General features: G+C 37.8%; 1 protein-coding gene across 1 annotated transcript in view; it reads right to left on the reverse strand.

The window, feature by feature from the left end:
* LOC102220955 (voltage-dependent calcium channel gamma-7 subunit-like) overlaps nucleotides 1-10,588 on the reverse strand; it is a 28,054-nt gene extending 17,466 nt beyond the window's left edge. Inside the window, exon 1 of the mRNA XM_005804704.2 lies at nucleotides 10,311-10,588. The gene's annotated coding sequence lies outside the window, so the exon portion shown is untranslated. The remainder of the gene's footprint in view (nucleotides 1-10,310) is intronic.
* Between the last annotated feature and the right edge of the window lie 1,285 nt (nucleotides 10,589-11,873).

Genomic DNA, 11,873 nt, shown 5'->3' on the forward strand with positions numbered 1-11,873 from the left:
AGATGCACAAAGAAACCTCCTGTCAGGCAGAAGAAGAATGAAGTGTGGCCTGTCACTCAAGTTTGATGCTACGTTTAGATAATGTTACTGATTAGCGTGTTAACATGCTAAGACATTCTTTTGTGTGCATCAGGGGTATTCAACTTCAGTCTTGAGGGACAGTGTCATCCAGTTTCGACAAACCCAAGTCAAATAATCAGGTCATTAGCGGGCCCTTGAGGAACTTGACTAATTTGTCTATTTGATTCTGTTGGACCAGGAATCTAAAAGCTGCAGGTCACTGCCCCTGAAGGACAGGAGTTATGTACTGCTGCTGTACTACTACAGATTGGCACAAACAACTTTCTTACAAGTCTCAAGTGAATTATTTAAAATAATTCTGCCATTCTTGATTGCAACTGTGACTCTCCAGGTATTCCAGGTAAACAACAACTTTTCAATATATTATCTCCATTCTAAATGCAAAATTAAATACAGACACCTTTTGGTGTGGAACTACAGGTATGACATGAAGATTTAATGTCTCGCTGCACATTTTTTTTTAGCTAATTTGAACAGACAAGTGTGTGGACTCAGCACTGTGGAGCAGCTTTTAGCCCACTGCTGCAGTTAAGTGTAGCTCAAAATATCTCCTCTTTCTCTGCTTGTTATGCTTTATGGGTCATATAGTTTTCTGTATTTAGGCACACAGTGATGAATATGTAAATCTGTAAGGGTGTTGGTTCCTCAGATCGGGTTGTAACTCAGTGAAAATTTACTTAAGTAATGAACAGAAGTGTTATCCTGGAAGTAAAAAGGTAAAGAGATACAGAATCTTGATGAGAAGTGCCTTTACAGGCCTGTTGATTGGAGTTTCATTTAATTATCCACACACTCGCCATCAGGGTCCTGTCACTCCAAAGGACGCAATAATCTGATTTAAAGTCATTCCTGGGAGGCTCAACCTACCCTGTCCTTTAATCATTGCATACCTGATTTCAGGTTTTACACCCCCTTATTACACACAAAATGTCCCCATATTTTTAACTTTCACAGTTGTAATGACTGGCTTTAGGGGCTAGTAATGCATGTTTCCCAAAGGGCGGTGAATCCTAGCAAAACACTATTGTGAACAGATATCTGCCCTTCAAATGTGATTAACACAGGTTCCCACACCAGCTACAGCCGGCCAGTGTTTGCTGAGATAGCAGACAACATTTGGGTTGGATTGAGCTTCTTTGTGGTGTAAGCATTGAGAATATGGCAACAATTCCCAAGATGTACCAGCTGCTTATTAACTCAGCGAATGGAGAGACAATTAGACATGCTGTAATGTTGAGAGATACTTTGGAAAAAGTGACATAATGCCAGAGATAAGGAAGACTGAGATGAAATTAGAAACTGGATGGAAGGACAAGATTAAGATTTGTTTGGATAGGATAAATCACAATAAGATGAATAACATGGGAAATAGGGATACAATTGTGCATAGTAAGCATATAAAAACAACAGAACAGGTTTGAGGAGGTATCTGCCTTGAAGTAAATATATGCAGCTGTGCAGTCTCTCATATTAAATCTAGTTCTGTCGCAAAGTTTGTCCTCATATGGTTTTCACATTAACATCACCCTTTAGATTTTCAGATTTTATTGGCACAAAACTTTTTCAACAAACCATGAATTATTTTCCTTTCACTGGAAAGAATTTGATCAAAATCTGCACACAGTCACTTTTTGGTGTTATCTAACTGCCTTTTCTAACAGCAAGGCAGTTAGTAAGGTAAATTTGGGCTGAAAATGTAAATGTTAGTATGTGAAAGAAGGGAAGATATCAGAAGTAAAAAAAAAAGTCTGACTACTTCATTAGCATTCAGTTAGCTGCAATAAGCTCTTGACTTTCCTAAAATCACTGTGAAGTAGGTCATGCAGCTGATTTCAGATATTTTGCCAAGTACTTCCTTAAAGCCTGTTCAAATAACACACTTATGTGTGAAAATATGTCCTTCGATCTGTACACCACAGACCAGCTTGTTATTCTTTGTATAATAAATATGGTAATAGAAACTAGAATATTAAAAGTCAGATTGAAAACAAAGAAAAGTGGGGAACATAAACAACGTTTGACTGAAATGTAACCCAGTCCAAAATAAGGGCATTTTGTATTGAGTTAAGTTCATGGAAGGAATAATAAGTTAGAATGTGTTAAGCATGTTTGCTTAAAAATGTTAAAATTGTTATAAATAAGTGTTAACAAAAAGAAATGCATTTAATACCGTTTTATAGGAAAGTAAGCTTCACCATCTTTTATTTTGAAGGGCTTATGTTTGTAAGAGGAAGTGGGGTAGAACAAAGCAACTTCACTGGTCCATGGTTGGCTGAGAGTCAAGGAGAGACAGGAAGTAAGAGAAGAAGAAATGAGAAAGAAAGAGGTGAACCGCGCTGAAAAAACATGGCGGAGTTATTAATAAACGAGTGTTTTAGCAGATATTTAGGCTTTCAACTGGACAGTCTGTTAATAGATATCGACTCTACACTTCTGTTTGCAGCTACTGTGATAATTACAGACCGGAATTCACTGTCAGTAGGTGGAAAGTCATATGTAATGCTCGCTAACGCATTAGCGTTCATTAGCACAGTGAATGGACATTGAGTACTGTGAGCTAACTCAGCTAACAGAAGACTTCACTAAAGTTTCCGTCGTGGGAGCGTTCCAGAGTTGAGCTTAGTTCAGAGAGATGAGCTTACACTGAGAGTTTTGTGGCTGTGCTGGATTTTCCTACTGTCTCCTGAATCCTGTGGACCGAGGGACTGGTGAAGGAGCTGAAGACATCTTGCCAACTGGGACTAAGGACAGGTGAAATTCCTAGAAGGTTCAAGATTTTCCTTTGGAGTAAGGTACCAAATTCCACGTTTCGTCATCACATCAGGCCTGCAACGGTTTTTTTGGGGGGGGAATTATATTTTAGTTAATTATTGCTGGCTTAGGTGAACATTGAAGTGTGGGCCCACATTAATTAACATAGGTTTTGTGAAACCAAAAGACTGAAACATTTACCATTTCTGTGAATTTATTATTGTGTTCAATATATGTTCAAAATCTCATACAGGTGTGTGTTTGATTTCTTGTAGAATAGTATTTGGAGAATAGTATTCTTGCTCAAAGCTATATTATTGGGTGAAAAGAATAGAAAAGTACTGGTGTATTATTACTCTAAAGTGAAACTTAACAAAGGGTTAAACACGAGAGTGTTATTATTTGTAATTTAATGGGTTTAACGAACTCAGGGGCCCCTACCTACTTCAGACCGGTATAATTGGGCTACAGAAACATGATCCCTAAATTTGATGTACACTAGGATTGTTTGTCTCTCATTTTTTATTTCTTTAAATGAATAAACTAAACATTTTACATCCTTTATGATGTAAAATCCCCATGGAATTTTTTTTGTTTGTTTCATTACAAAACAAAAGATACAAATGACAGCTTGAAAATGCCAGAACCAAATTGTGAATTCAAATTTATGAAGAAAGATGCATTAAATTAATTAGATATTATGGACTTGATTTATGCAGCATTTTATCAGTATGTACAGTTCTTTGCAAAAATATGCATCTCCATTACTTTACAAAGAATAAAACAAGTTGATTTATGCACAGTTCAAAGAACAAATTCGGAAACATAAATGTGTCATTTGAAAAGGCTTTAAGAAAATGCCTTTACAATCACAAACGTTTTTGTTAGGATTTTTTGACATATAGAAACACAAAATAGAGTAGCCGTAAAGTGAAAGGGATATGATTTTCGAAATTATTTACAGATAAAATGTGAAATGTGTGGAAAGCATATAAATTTAGTCCCCAAACTATAGAAAGAAATTCTACTACAACCAGCTGTGTTCAGAAACTCCCTATTTAGTAATGGAATTGCACCATTGTGTACTTTAATCTCAGTACAAAAACTATTTTCTGTATGCCTTCAAGGTGGCCTGGTTCTCCCTCAGGGGAGTCCCACCAAGTGCCTTAAGAGAGCTGTGGGGGGTCCTTAGCCACGGTTGACATTGTGCAGGCAGGGCATGCAGAGGCAAATTAGGCCTACAAGGGGAGCCACCTCCTTTGGTGTGGCATGGGATGGTCTACGGCTCCCAGGGGTGTGTCAGACACGCTGTGGGCTGCAGGAGCTAAGCTAGGTTGTGGTGGGCATCTCTTCTACTTTAATCTCCCTGGGGCTAACTCACCTGGCAGGTTGATAAAGTGCCCTCCCTCTCCTCATTCTTCTGTGTAGAAGCATGTTGGGGGTTCTCACCTGCTTAATACTGGGCTGTCTTGATCTGGGGATTTATGCAGGAACTTGCCTGCCATGGGCACTGGGGTTGGCCTGAGAGATGTCCGCATGGGTTGGGGGACCTGTGCTTCAGTCACCACCTACCCCTATGTGGAACATATAGCTGCTCTGTGGTGGTGCGTTGTGTCTTTCCGCCTGGAGTGGCTGTCATTTTCCAAAGTCATGTCCACTTCTTTGCTGCTCCTTGGTGCTATGAGTTGCATGCTGTATACTGTTGTCACAGGTTTACCACTTGTGTACCTCAAAACAAACTCAGCACAAGCACACATAATTCCCCCACACACGAATGCACACGCAACCAAACACATAAATATAAAATGGCTAGACATCCTACAAACGCACTATTACAATGGCAATGTGGCTTTCTACTTTTATGTTGTATCCAGTCTTGATTTAATAAAGTCAGTCAGACAATCGATATCCCATTATGGAATATTGGCACATATAGGCAACCTGCCAAATGGTATGCCTGAAATGCCAATATAGGACACATGAGAAAACCAAGAAGGACGTCAGGAGAGATAACAACCAAAAAAAATAGCTACATATGGTAGCAAATTAACATCACATCACCTTGGACATACACATGTAAAAAGATGACTGTGATAGCATCATTCTATAGACAAGCATTTCTTTGGAAAGGTTGATTGGAAAATGTGTTGACCTGAAAACAGGTCAATACTGACAACACTGAAAAAGATTAACTAAACAGGCAACTAAAGTATCAATCCTGGAGTGGAATTTTACCTTCCAGTAGAACATAGACCCGTAGGTACAACATTATGTTTCTTTGTTGGGTTGGAATTTAACATAGATTCACATTCAAGAGATGAATGTGAATCTCTTTTACCATCACTTCTCCAGAACAAAGTTTTAAGAAAGGGATATTTATATGCTATAAAGAGAAATCCTTTCTGTCACAACAAAGTTGTCAGAAACCCAGAGAGACTTCCAATTTGGCATCTATGACAAAAAAACAAAAATAAAAACAAAAACAAAGCAAAAAAGACAGAGATAAAAGACTTGGCATCAACTTTGGGTCAACGATGCACAGGATAAAGCAACTGCTGAGCACTACACAACTACACGTCCCATGGTTCCAGGCGGGGATCCACAGATGGCGTTCCTAGGTTTGTTTTGCTAGCATTTGGGGTGAGGTGGGTGGGGGTGTTTTTCTGTGGAGGAGGCAATATGTCCCTCTATCAGCTCAGAGTAGCTTGTGCCAGTTGGCAGGAGAAGAGGTGATATTTAAAGATTAGAGAATGGGAAACAATATGAAGAGGGCAAAAGGAGTCACGGAGGACAGGAATGATGGCAAGAAAAGGAAATAAAATAATAGAGAAAAGAGGAATGGAATAGGGTAACTTTGAACTCAAAAGTAATTGGGTAAACATGAAGAAAGAAAAAAAATAAAAGACTGAAGGACCAGCCAGAGGAATTATGGAGACCAATTAAGAAGGAGAAATGAAATCAACAATGAGGAAATTAAATTAGGAAGGAATTTAAAAAGAGAGGTAGAAACATGATAAAAAATGTTAGTGAGAAGGGGAAATGTAAATATGAAAAGGACATTTGCCCTCATGCTGCCAGAAAGAACAAATCTCTTAAAAAAAGCTCAAATTTTCTCCAAGACATTTCTGCAATATTTTACTTCTGCACTTTTCACACTTTCAGAGACATAGAAGCTGCTTAGTTCTCATAGCAGTACTTAAGACAAGGAAAGCTTTGAGAAACAAACACTCATCCTATAGAACGACTGCCGGGTTGATAACAATAATGAGCTTATGTTGCTGAATACAGGACATGCACACATAAACACTGAGGAGGTTGGGCCTGTGAAAGGCATGGAAATGTGCTGTGGAAAGGTGTCGACAAAGGAGGAAGAATAAAATGACACACACTGGCCCAAAGACGGAGGAAAGACCCTGTAACACACACAGTACGTCACACACATACATGATGGGTTCTTCATCTATTTAACAAACATATGAAGTACATAAAAAATATATAGATTTCTATATTTTTTAAGACAACGAATTAAGCAATATTCTCCCTTATTATCCTTATCAAATAAATAAAAATAATGTTTAATACACAAATGTGAAAATATTTGTTTAAAATTTGACTTTTTCAGCCGCTTTTTCCTCAAGAGTTTTCAATCCTCTTTCAATTATCTACACAACACTTATTAAACCTATACGATGCCTGCTTAGAAAACTAAAGGTGCTTTGCATAGCTTTTGATAGACAAACTATATTTGTGGATGATCTTACATTAAAAAGCACAATCTTTAACCAATAAGTGTATTTTTCTTAAACATTTTTTCTCATGGCATCAATGGTTAAACATCCACATCATTGAATATGTACTGTAGATATGCATTATGTTGTATAGGTAATATTACCTCCTTCTTTGTTTGATAAAGCATTTCTGAATTTGATTCTAGTATTTCATAATTATTGGGTACAGTTAACCTAAAAAAAGTAATATCAGCAAGCTTATACAACTAATGGACCAACCCTCTTTTTCATGCGTGAAATAAATTAATTTAATCAGGATTAACAAACAAATGTTAGTATAGTCCACTGAGCGTTACATAACGTGTTAGGCTTTGGTGAATTCACAAAGCATTATATAGTCAGACAATGCAAATGAGCATCATGCAAAAGACTGCTTAGGGTTTATTGGTCCTTTTGTTTTCATTTGTTCTGATCTATAGAACAATTATAGTCACATAACTATAATTCAGCCAACATCTGTTATCCTCACTTTTGTTAAAAATAAATCAATTTCATATGGAATGATGTTGGAGCTCAAAGTCCATCTAGTTCTAACATATATTCTCTTATCAGTTAGAGGTGCAAACAACCATATTTTAAAATTGCAGGTATTTATGTTATAATTTTCACTCTGATTTATTTGTATCAAATGCTACTCATGGGTTAAGTTATTCAACATTGTTACGTAACTTCATTTTATAATATACATATTTCCCCATCAGTTGATATGATGCAAGCTTAAGAACGTCAAACACGGAAAAAAAGAAGGCAGATAAAACTCCAATTAAGAGCTTATGTTGAACAACAGACACATGGCAATCCTGACCCTGCAGCATAGTTTCATAATTAGCATAGGAAAATTGGCAGTGAATAATCAAGGAAACTAAATAATGGGAGCCGTGATTAGTAAGTGAGAACAGGTGAGCTGATTAAAATATAGAACAGGTGCTAAAATGTGGAGGCTAGAAAATAGACAAGCAGTGATATCTGGAAACTGGAAAGAATTAAAGAATTTAAATTCTAAACTTACATAAATAGATAAAAACAATACTAAAACAGAAGCATGAAACCAATTCAAAAGCTAAACAATTAAAAGCCTCAGAGTCTGAAGGTGACTCTTTTGGCTACTTTGGACAAAAAATATTTAAATCATATTTAAACTATAACATGCATTTTCAGGTATTAAAATGAATCCAACTTAAAAGATTAAAATACTTCTTAGCTTAGCGAGGGATGATGCTGTCCTTTGTGACTGTTTAAACATTTATTAGGACACCCTTGATGCTTAATTTTTACCTGAGCTTAGTATAGAACAGCTTGTCATACAACAACAGAGGTGATGTGTTCTTGTCTCTCTGTTGGATCTGAAAAGCTTCACAGCTCATTGAGTTCCTGTAGTGAAACTGACCCTGCCAATGTGAATGACTCACATAATCAGTCAGCTGTTTAAACAACTCAAGTTAGTGACTGATTCATTCCCCCTCACCTCAGAGGGCAGTTGATAGTGATGTTACCTCATGCCTTATACAAGCATTTAACAGACCTGAAAACATCTTTTTAATGAAACAGGCAGATGTTTATTAAATCTGCCCTTTGGTGTCCAGGGCATCTGGCAGCATCAAATCATTAAATCAGGAGCTTCTAATTCCTACTTAGGAGAAGCACAATAACATGTCTCTGTGCATGTAGTTCATACATTCCTACTATGAGGATCTAATATTTGGCTTAGATGGTTTTAATATTTTGGTTGTTATAAAAACTGGATTGAAGGCCTGGTTTTACTATATCATTTTGTGAGACTTAATGATAGCTGATGTGAAATAACTTTGTAGCATACGATTATTTTCTACTAAAGTCTGAGTAAATTAATTATCCCCTATATTTTTGGTATTTCCTGCTCTTCATTTTTTTCCAGCATAAAGCAAACCTCTGGCTTTGACCCCATTGGATACTGCTCCCGCCCATGTATGTTAGTGGGTTAGTATTTTCTTTTCTCTTGTGCATTAGTGTGATATATATTGTGTGTCCAATCTCTGTATTCAACTGAAGTAAGAAACTTGTAAATTTAAAAATCAAAAAGGCAAAAGTTCTGAAGTATGTATGATTCGATGACATCTAGTGGTGAAGCCAGCAAAAATATGATTTTGCACCAATCAAACAAGTTGTGTTAAATGAAGAATGCAAGGAGAATCATGTGTTAATGGATGGTAAAAGAGTTGGATTGCTTGTGGATGATGATCTTAACTGGAAGCCAGACACCTAAATACATTCTCCTTTGGTTTTCTTTAACAGTAGGTCAGTTCTGCCTTTAGCAAACCTTTCTTACTTGCAAATACTTGCAATATTTTTTACTTGCATCCTGGTTGTTGGTAAAAGGAGGATCTCAGTAGGGAATGGTGATATCGTCTATCAGGAGTTTTTTTGTGATATTATTCATAGTGACAATAAAACATGTTAAAAAACTATAAACATGCATACTTTTTGAAAATAAATTGTCACTGCATAATGTCATAATCTGACAAACATAAGTACAGCTCTAAAAACCAAACTCATCTAATATCAAAAAGGCAACTTTCCTTACATGCAGTAGACTGTGCTCCTCTTTCCATGACTCCCAGTGGACATTTGTGTCTCACTTCCAGATGGTAGTCATAGTTCCTTCATGGAAACATTTTTTCTATAATAAGAGATACCTAGAAATTACTTCTAATCCAGCTGTCTGACCTATGACTGAACTCCTGCAGTGTGGACACAAACAATGAAGCATCCTGCAATAGCTGTGAGTTATGAAACACTGCTTGCAGCTCAAAACATTTGACTGCCAGAGTGTATCCAAGGTAATTTGCAAAATTTCCATGTGCACAGTGCAATAGCCTGACATGAAAACATTGAGACAGAAACCTTCTTTATCAAATCTTTGAGGGGATTCCTCTGTTGTATTTACACGTTTGTTTTAAATCTCAGATCCAATTATTTGTCCTCTTAATCACTGCTTGGCTATTAGAAAAAAAAGAAAAAAAAAGGAAGTGAACATTTTCAACTCTCCAATTCCTCCAATATAAAGCAAAGAAACCCAGGATTACTGCAATTTGATTCAACTGTAAACAGAAAGGATTCCCCAAGAAGAACCCAAGAGTTATTCATCATGTTTACTGAGCTCCTGATTTTCCCTAAAATTCAGCTTTTTACCTCTCAGATGTGTGGCACAATCACATCATCCTCAAACACTTTACCTCATCCCTCCTCCTTCTCCTCACCTCCCTCTGTCTTCTCTCCTCAACGCACAACTGGGAGCAAAGCAGCTTTACTCTGCTGTTCTCCAGACTCTGTTGAGACTGTACAACATAATGCTAAAGCGAGTTGCTTCCAGATGCACTGCATTAATCTCAGCGCAGCACATTCTTCCACTAACGGGCGAGGGACCGCCGGTCGTCAGCAAGGCAGCGCACATCTGTCCTCAACCCAGAAACACTCTTCTCTCATGCAAACGCGCTGCATTATGAGAGGAAGGTTTTCACAAGAAATGTATGCAAACACACAGTTCCATGCATGAGCATCATTTCTCCCCGAAGGTGAAGAAGTCTTAACAAGCCAGAGCTGCCGATAGGGATAGCTTTGGAAACCAAAAAGTGTGTGTGATTTTAAAACAAACATATTTCTGCAATTAAGAGCTGACCGGAAGTAGAGGATAGTAAGATAATGAATACTCACCCTGCAGAGCAAAGAACTGAACAGTGCAGCTGAGATGATGTGCTTGCTGAGAAGCCAAACACCAAATTTGCAGTTTCTTCCCCTCCTATCTCTCCCTTACCCTAGTGTATCTGCTGCTCTCGCCACACACCCACTCTGCCTCTGACTCGTGTTTCCCCAAATCTCCCCTCTTTCTCCTCTCTTTTGCTCCTCCTCTCTCACTCCTCTTCCTTCTCCTTTACTTCGCTGCTCTTTCAGCACTGCGGAGAATCGCTTGGATTGGCTTCACTAGTTTGGTTACAGGGAGGTGGGACTGGTGTGTTTCTTTGTGTGTGTTGGGGTGTGTATGTGTGAAGTAAAGGGGTGGGATGGTGGCGGTGGGGTTGCAGCGATGTAGGCTAGAGGGAGAAGGAGGTTCACGAGTACACGCACTGAAAAAGCAGCGTGGCACAAGAGAGCGGTGCCTGGAATTGAGGACACATCATGCACTCTGACAGCGTGACGGATTCAGACATGCAGCGGCTATTAACATTGTTTAACTCATTAATGAACACACCAACATTTCTCCCTAATATGACTGGGAGAAAAGACCAAATAACAGGAAAATGTTTGGAAGGGGACTTAATTCAACTTGAATTAAAAAGCGAAATGGGGTAACATGGCATATGTCTTGTCCCACTGTAGAACATGGTGATGGCAGTATTCTGCTGAGGGGATGCTTGTCTTCATCAATTTAGATGTAGAAAAACCCTAAAAGAAACCTGTCACAAGTTGCCAAGCTAGCGGTACAATGCAATCCTTTAGATCAAACTCTATATATGTCTTAGGATGGCCCAGTCAAAGTCCAGGGGTATCCATGTGATTCATGTCAAGACTTGAATCACCTGATGTTTAACGTTATGTTTCTGTTTTTATCATTTGACTCCGACATACATAATGTGGGCAATATTATACAAGGGTTTTTTAACAGCAAGTTATTTATTCATATTTCTGTTTATGAATTGTTTATGACAATATACTATCCAATACAGGTTATAGAGATTGTTATCATATCAATTTATTAAGACAGTACAGTATGTGCTTGCACCAAAATAACAATACAGATATTTGTAGATGACTTCTAGATAGAATTTATGCACATTGACCTGTTCTAGTTTGTGTATTTACATTGGGGGGAATCATTATTTGATAACACTCTGATTTTTTTAAGCTTACTCGGTTATACAAATCTTCTTTCAGTTCTATGGTAGTTTTATTTTAATATGAGACCTAACATCTGAAAATGTGAGAAACACTTTGTTTAATGGTAGAAATGAATTTGCATGTGATTTAGTGGATAAACCTCTGTTGGCAAGCACAGCTGTGTGACATTTTCTCGTGCTGCATTCCAATTACCTCGGAAGTCAGAATTCGGACCTTTGAAGAAGTCAGAACTGAGGGTGATCGGAGTTGCTCCCAGTGGGAAATCTGGTGGCATTTGAGTTGATTTTTCCAATTGGGAATTTGGAATTCCTGAATTCTGATTAAAAATGTAGCACACAGTTACAATAGGTCACCAGTTTGCACACTTGTGAGAGATTTTGG

Source organism: Xiphophorus maculatus, chromosome 13, assembly GCF_002775205.1.
Source record: "Xiphophorus maculatus strain JP 163 A chromosome 13, X_maculatus-5.0-male, whole genome shotgun sequence".
NCBI lineage: Eukaryota > Metazoa > Chordata > Actinopteri > Cyprinodontiformes > Poeciliidae > Xiphophorus > Xiphophorus maculatus.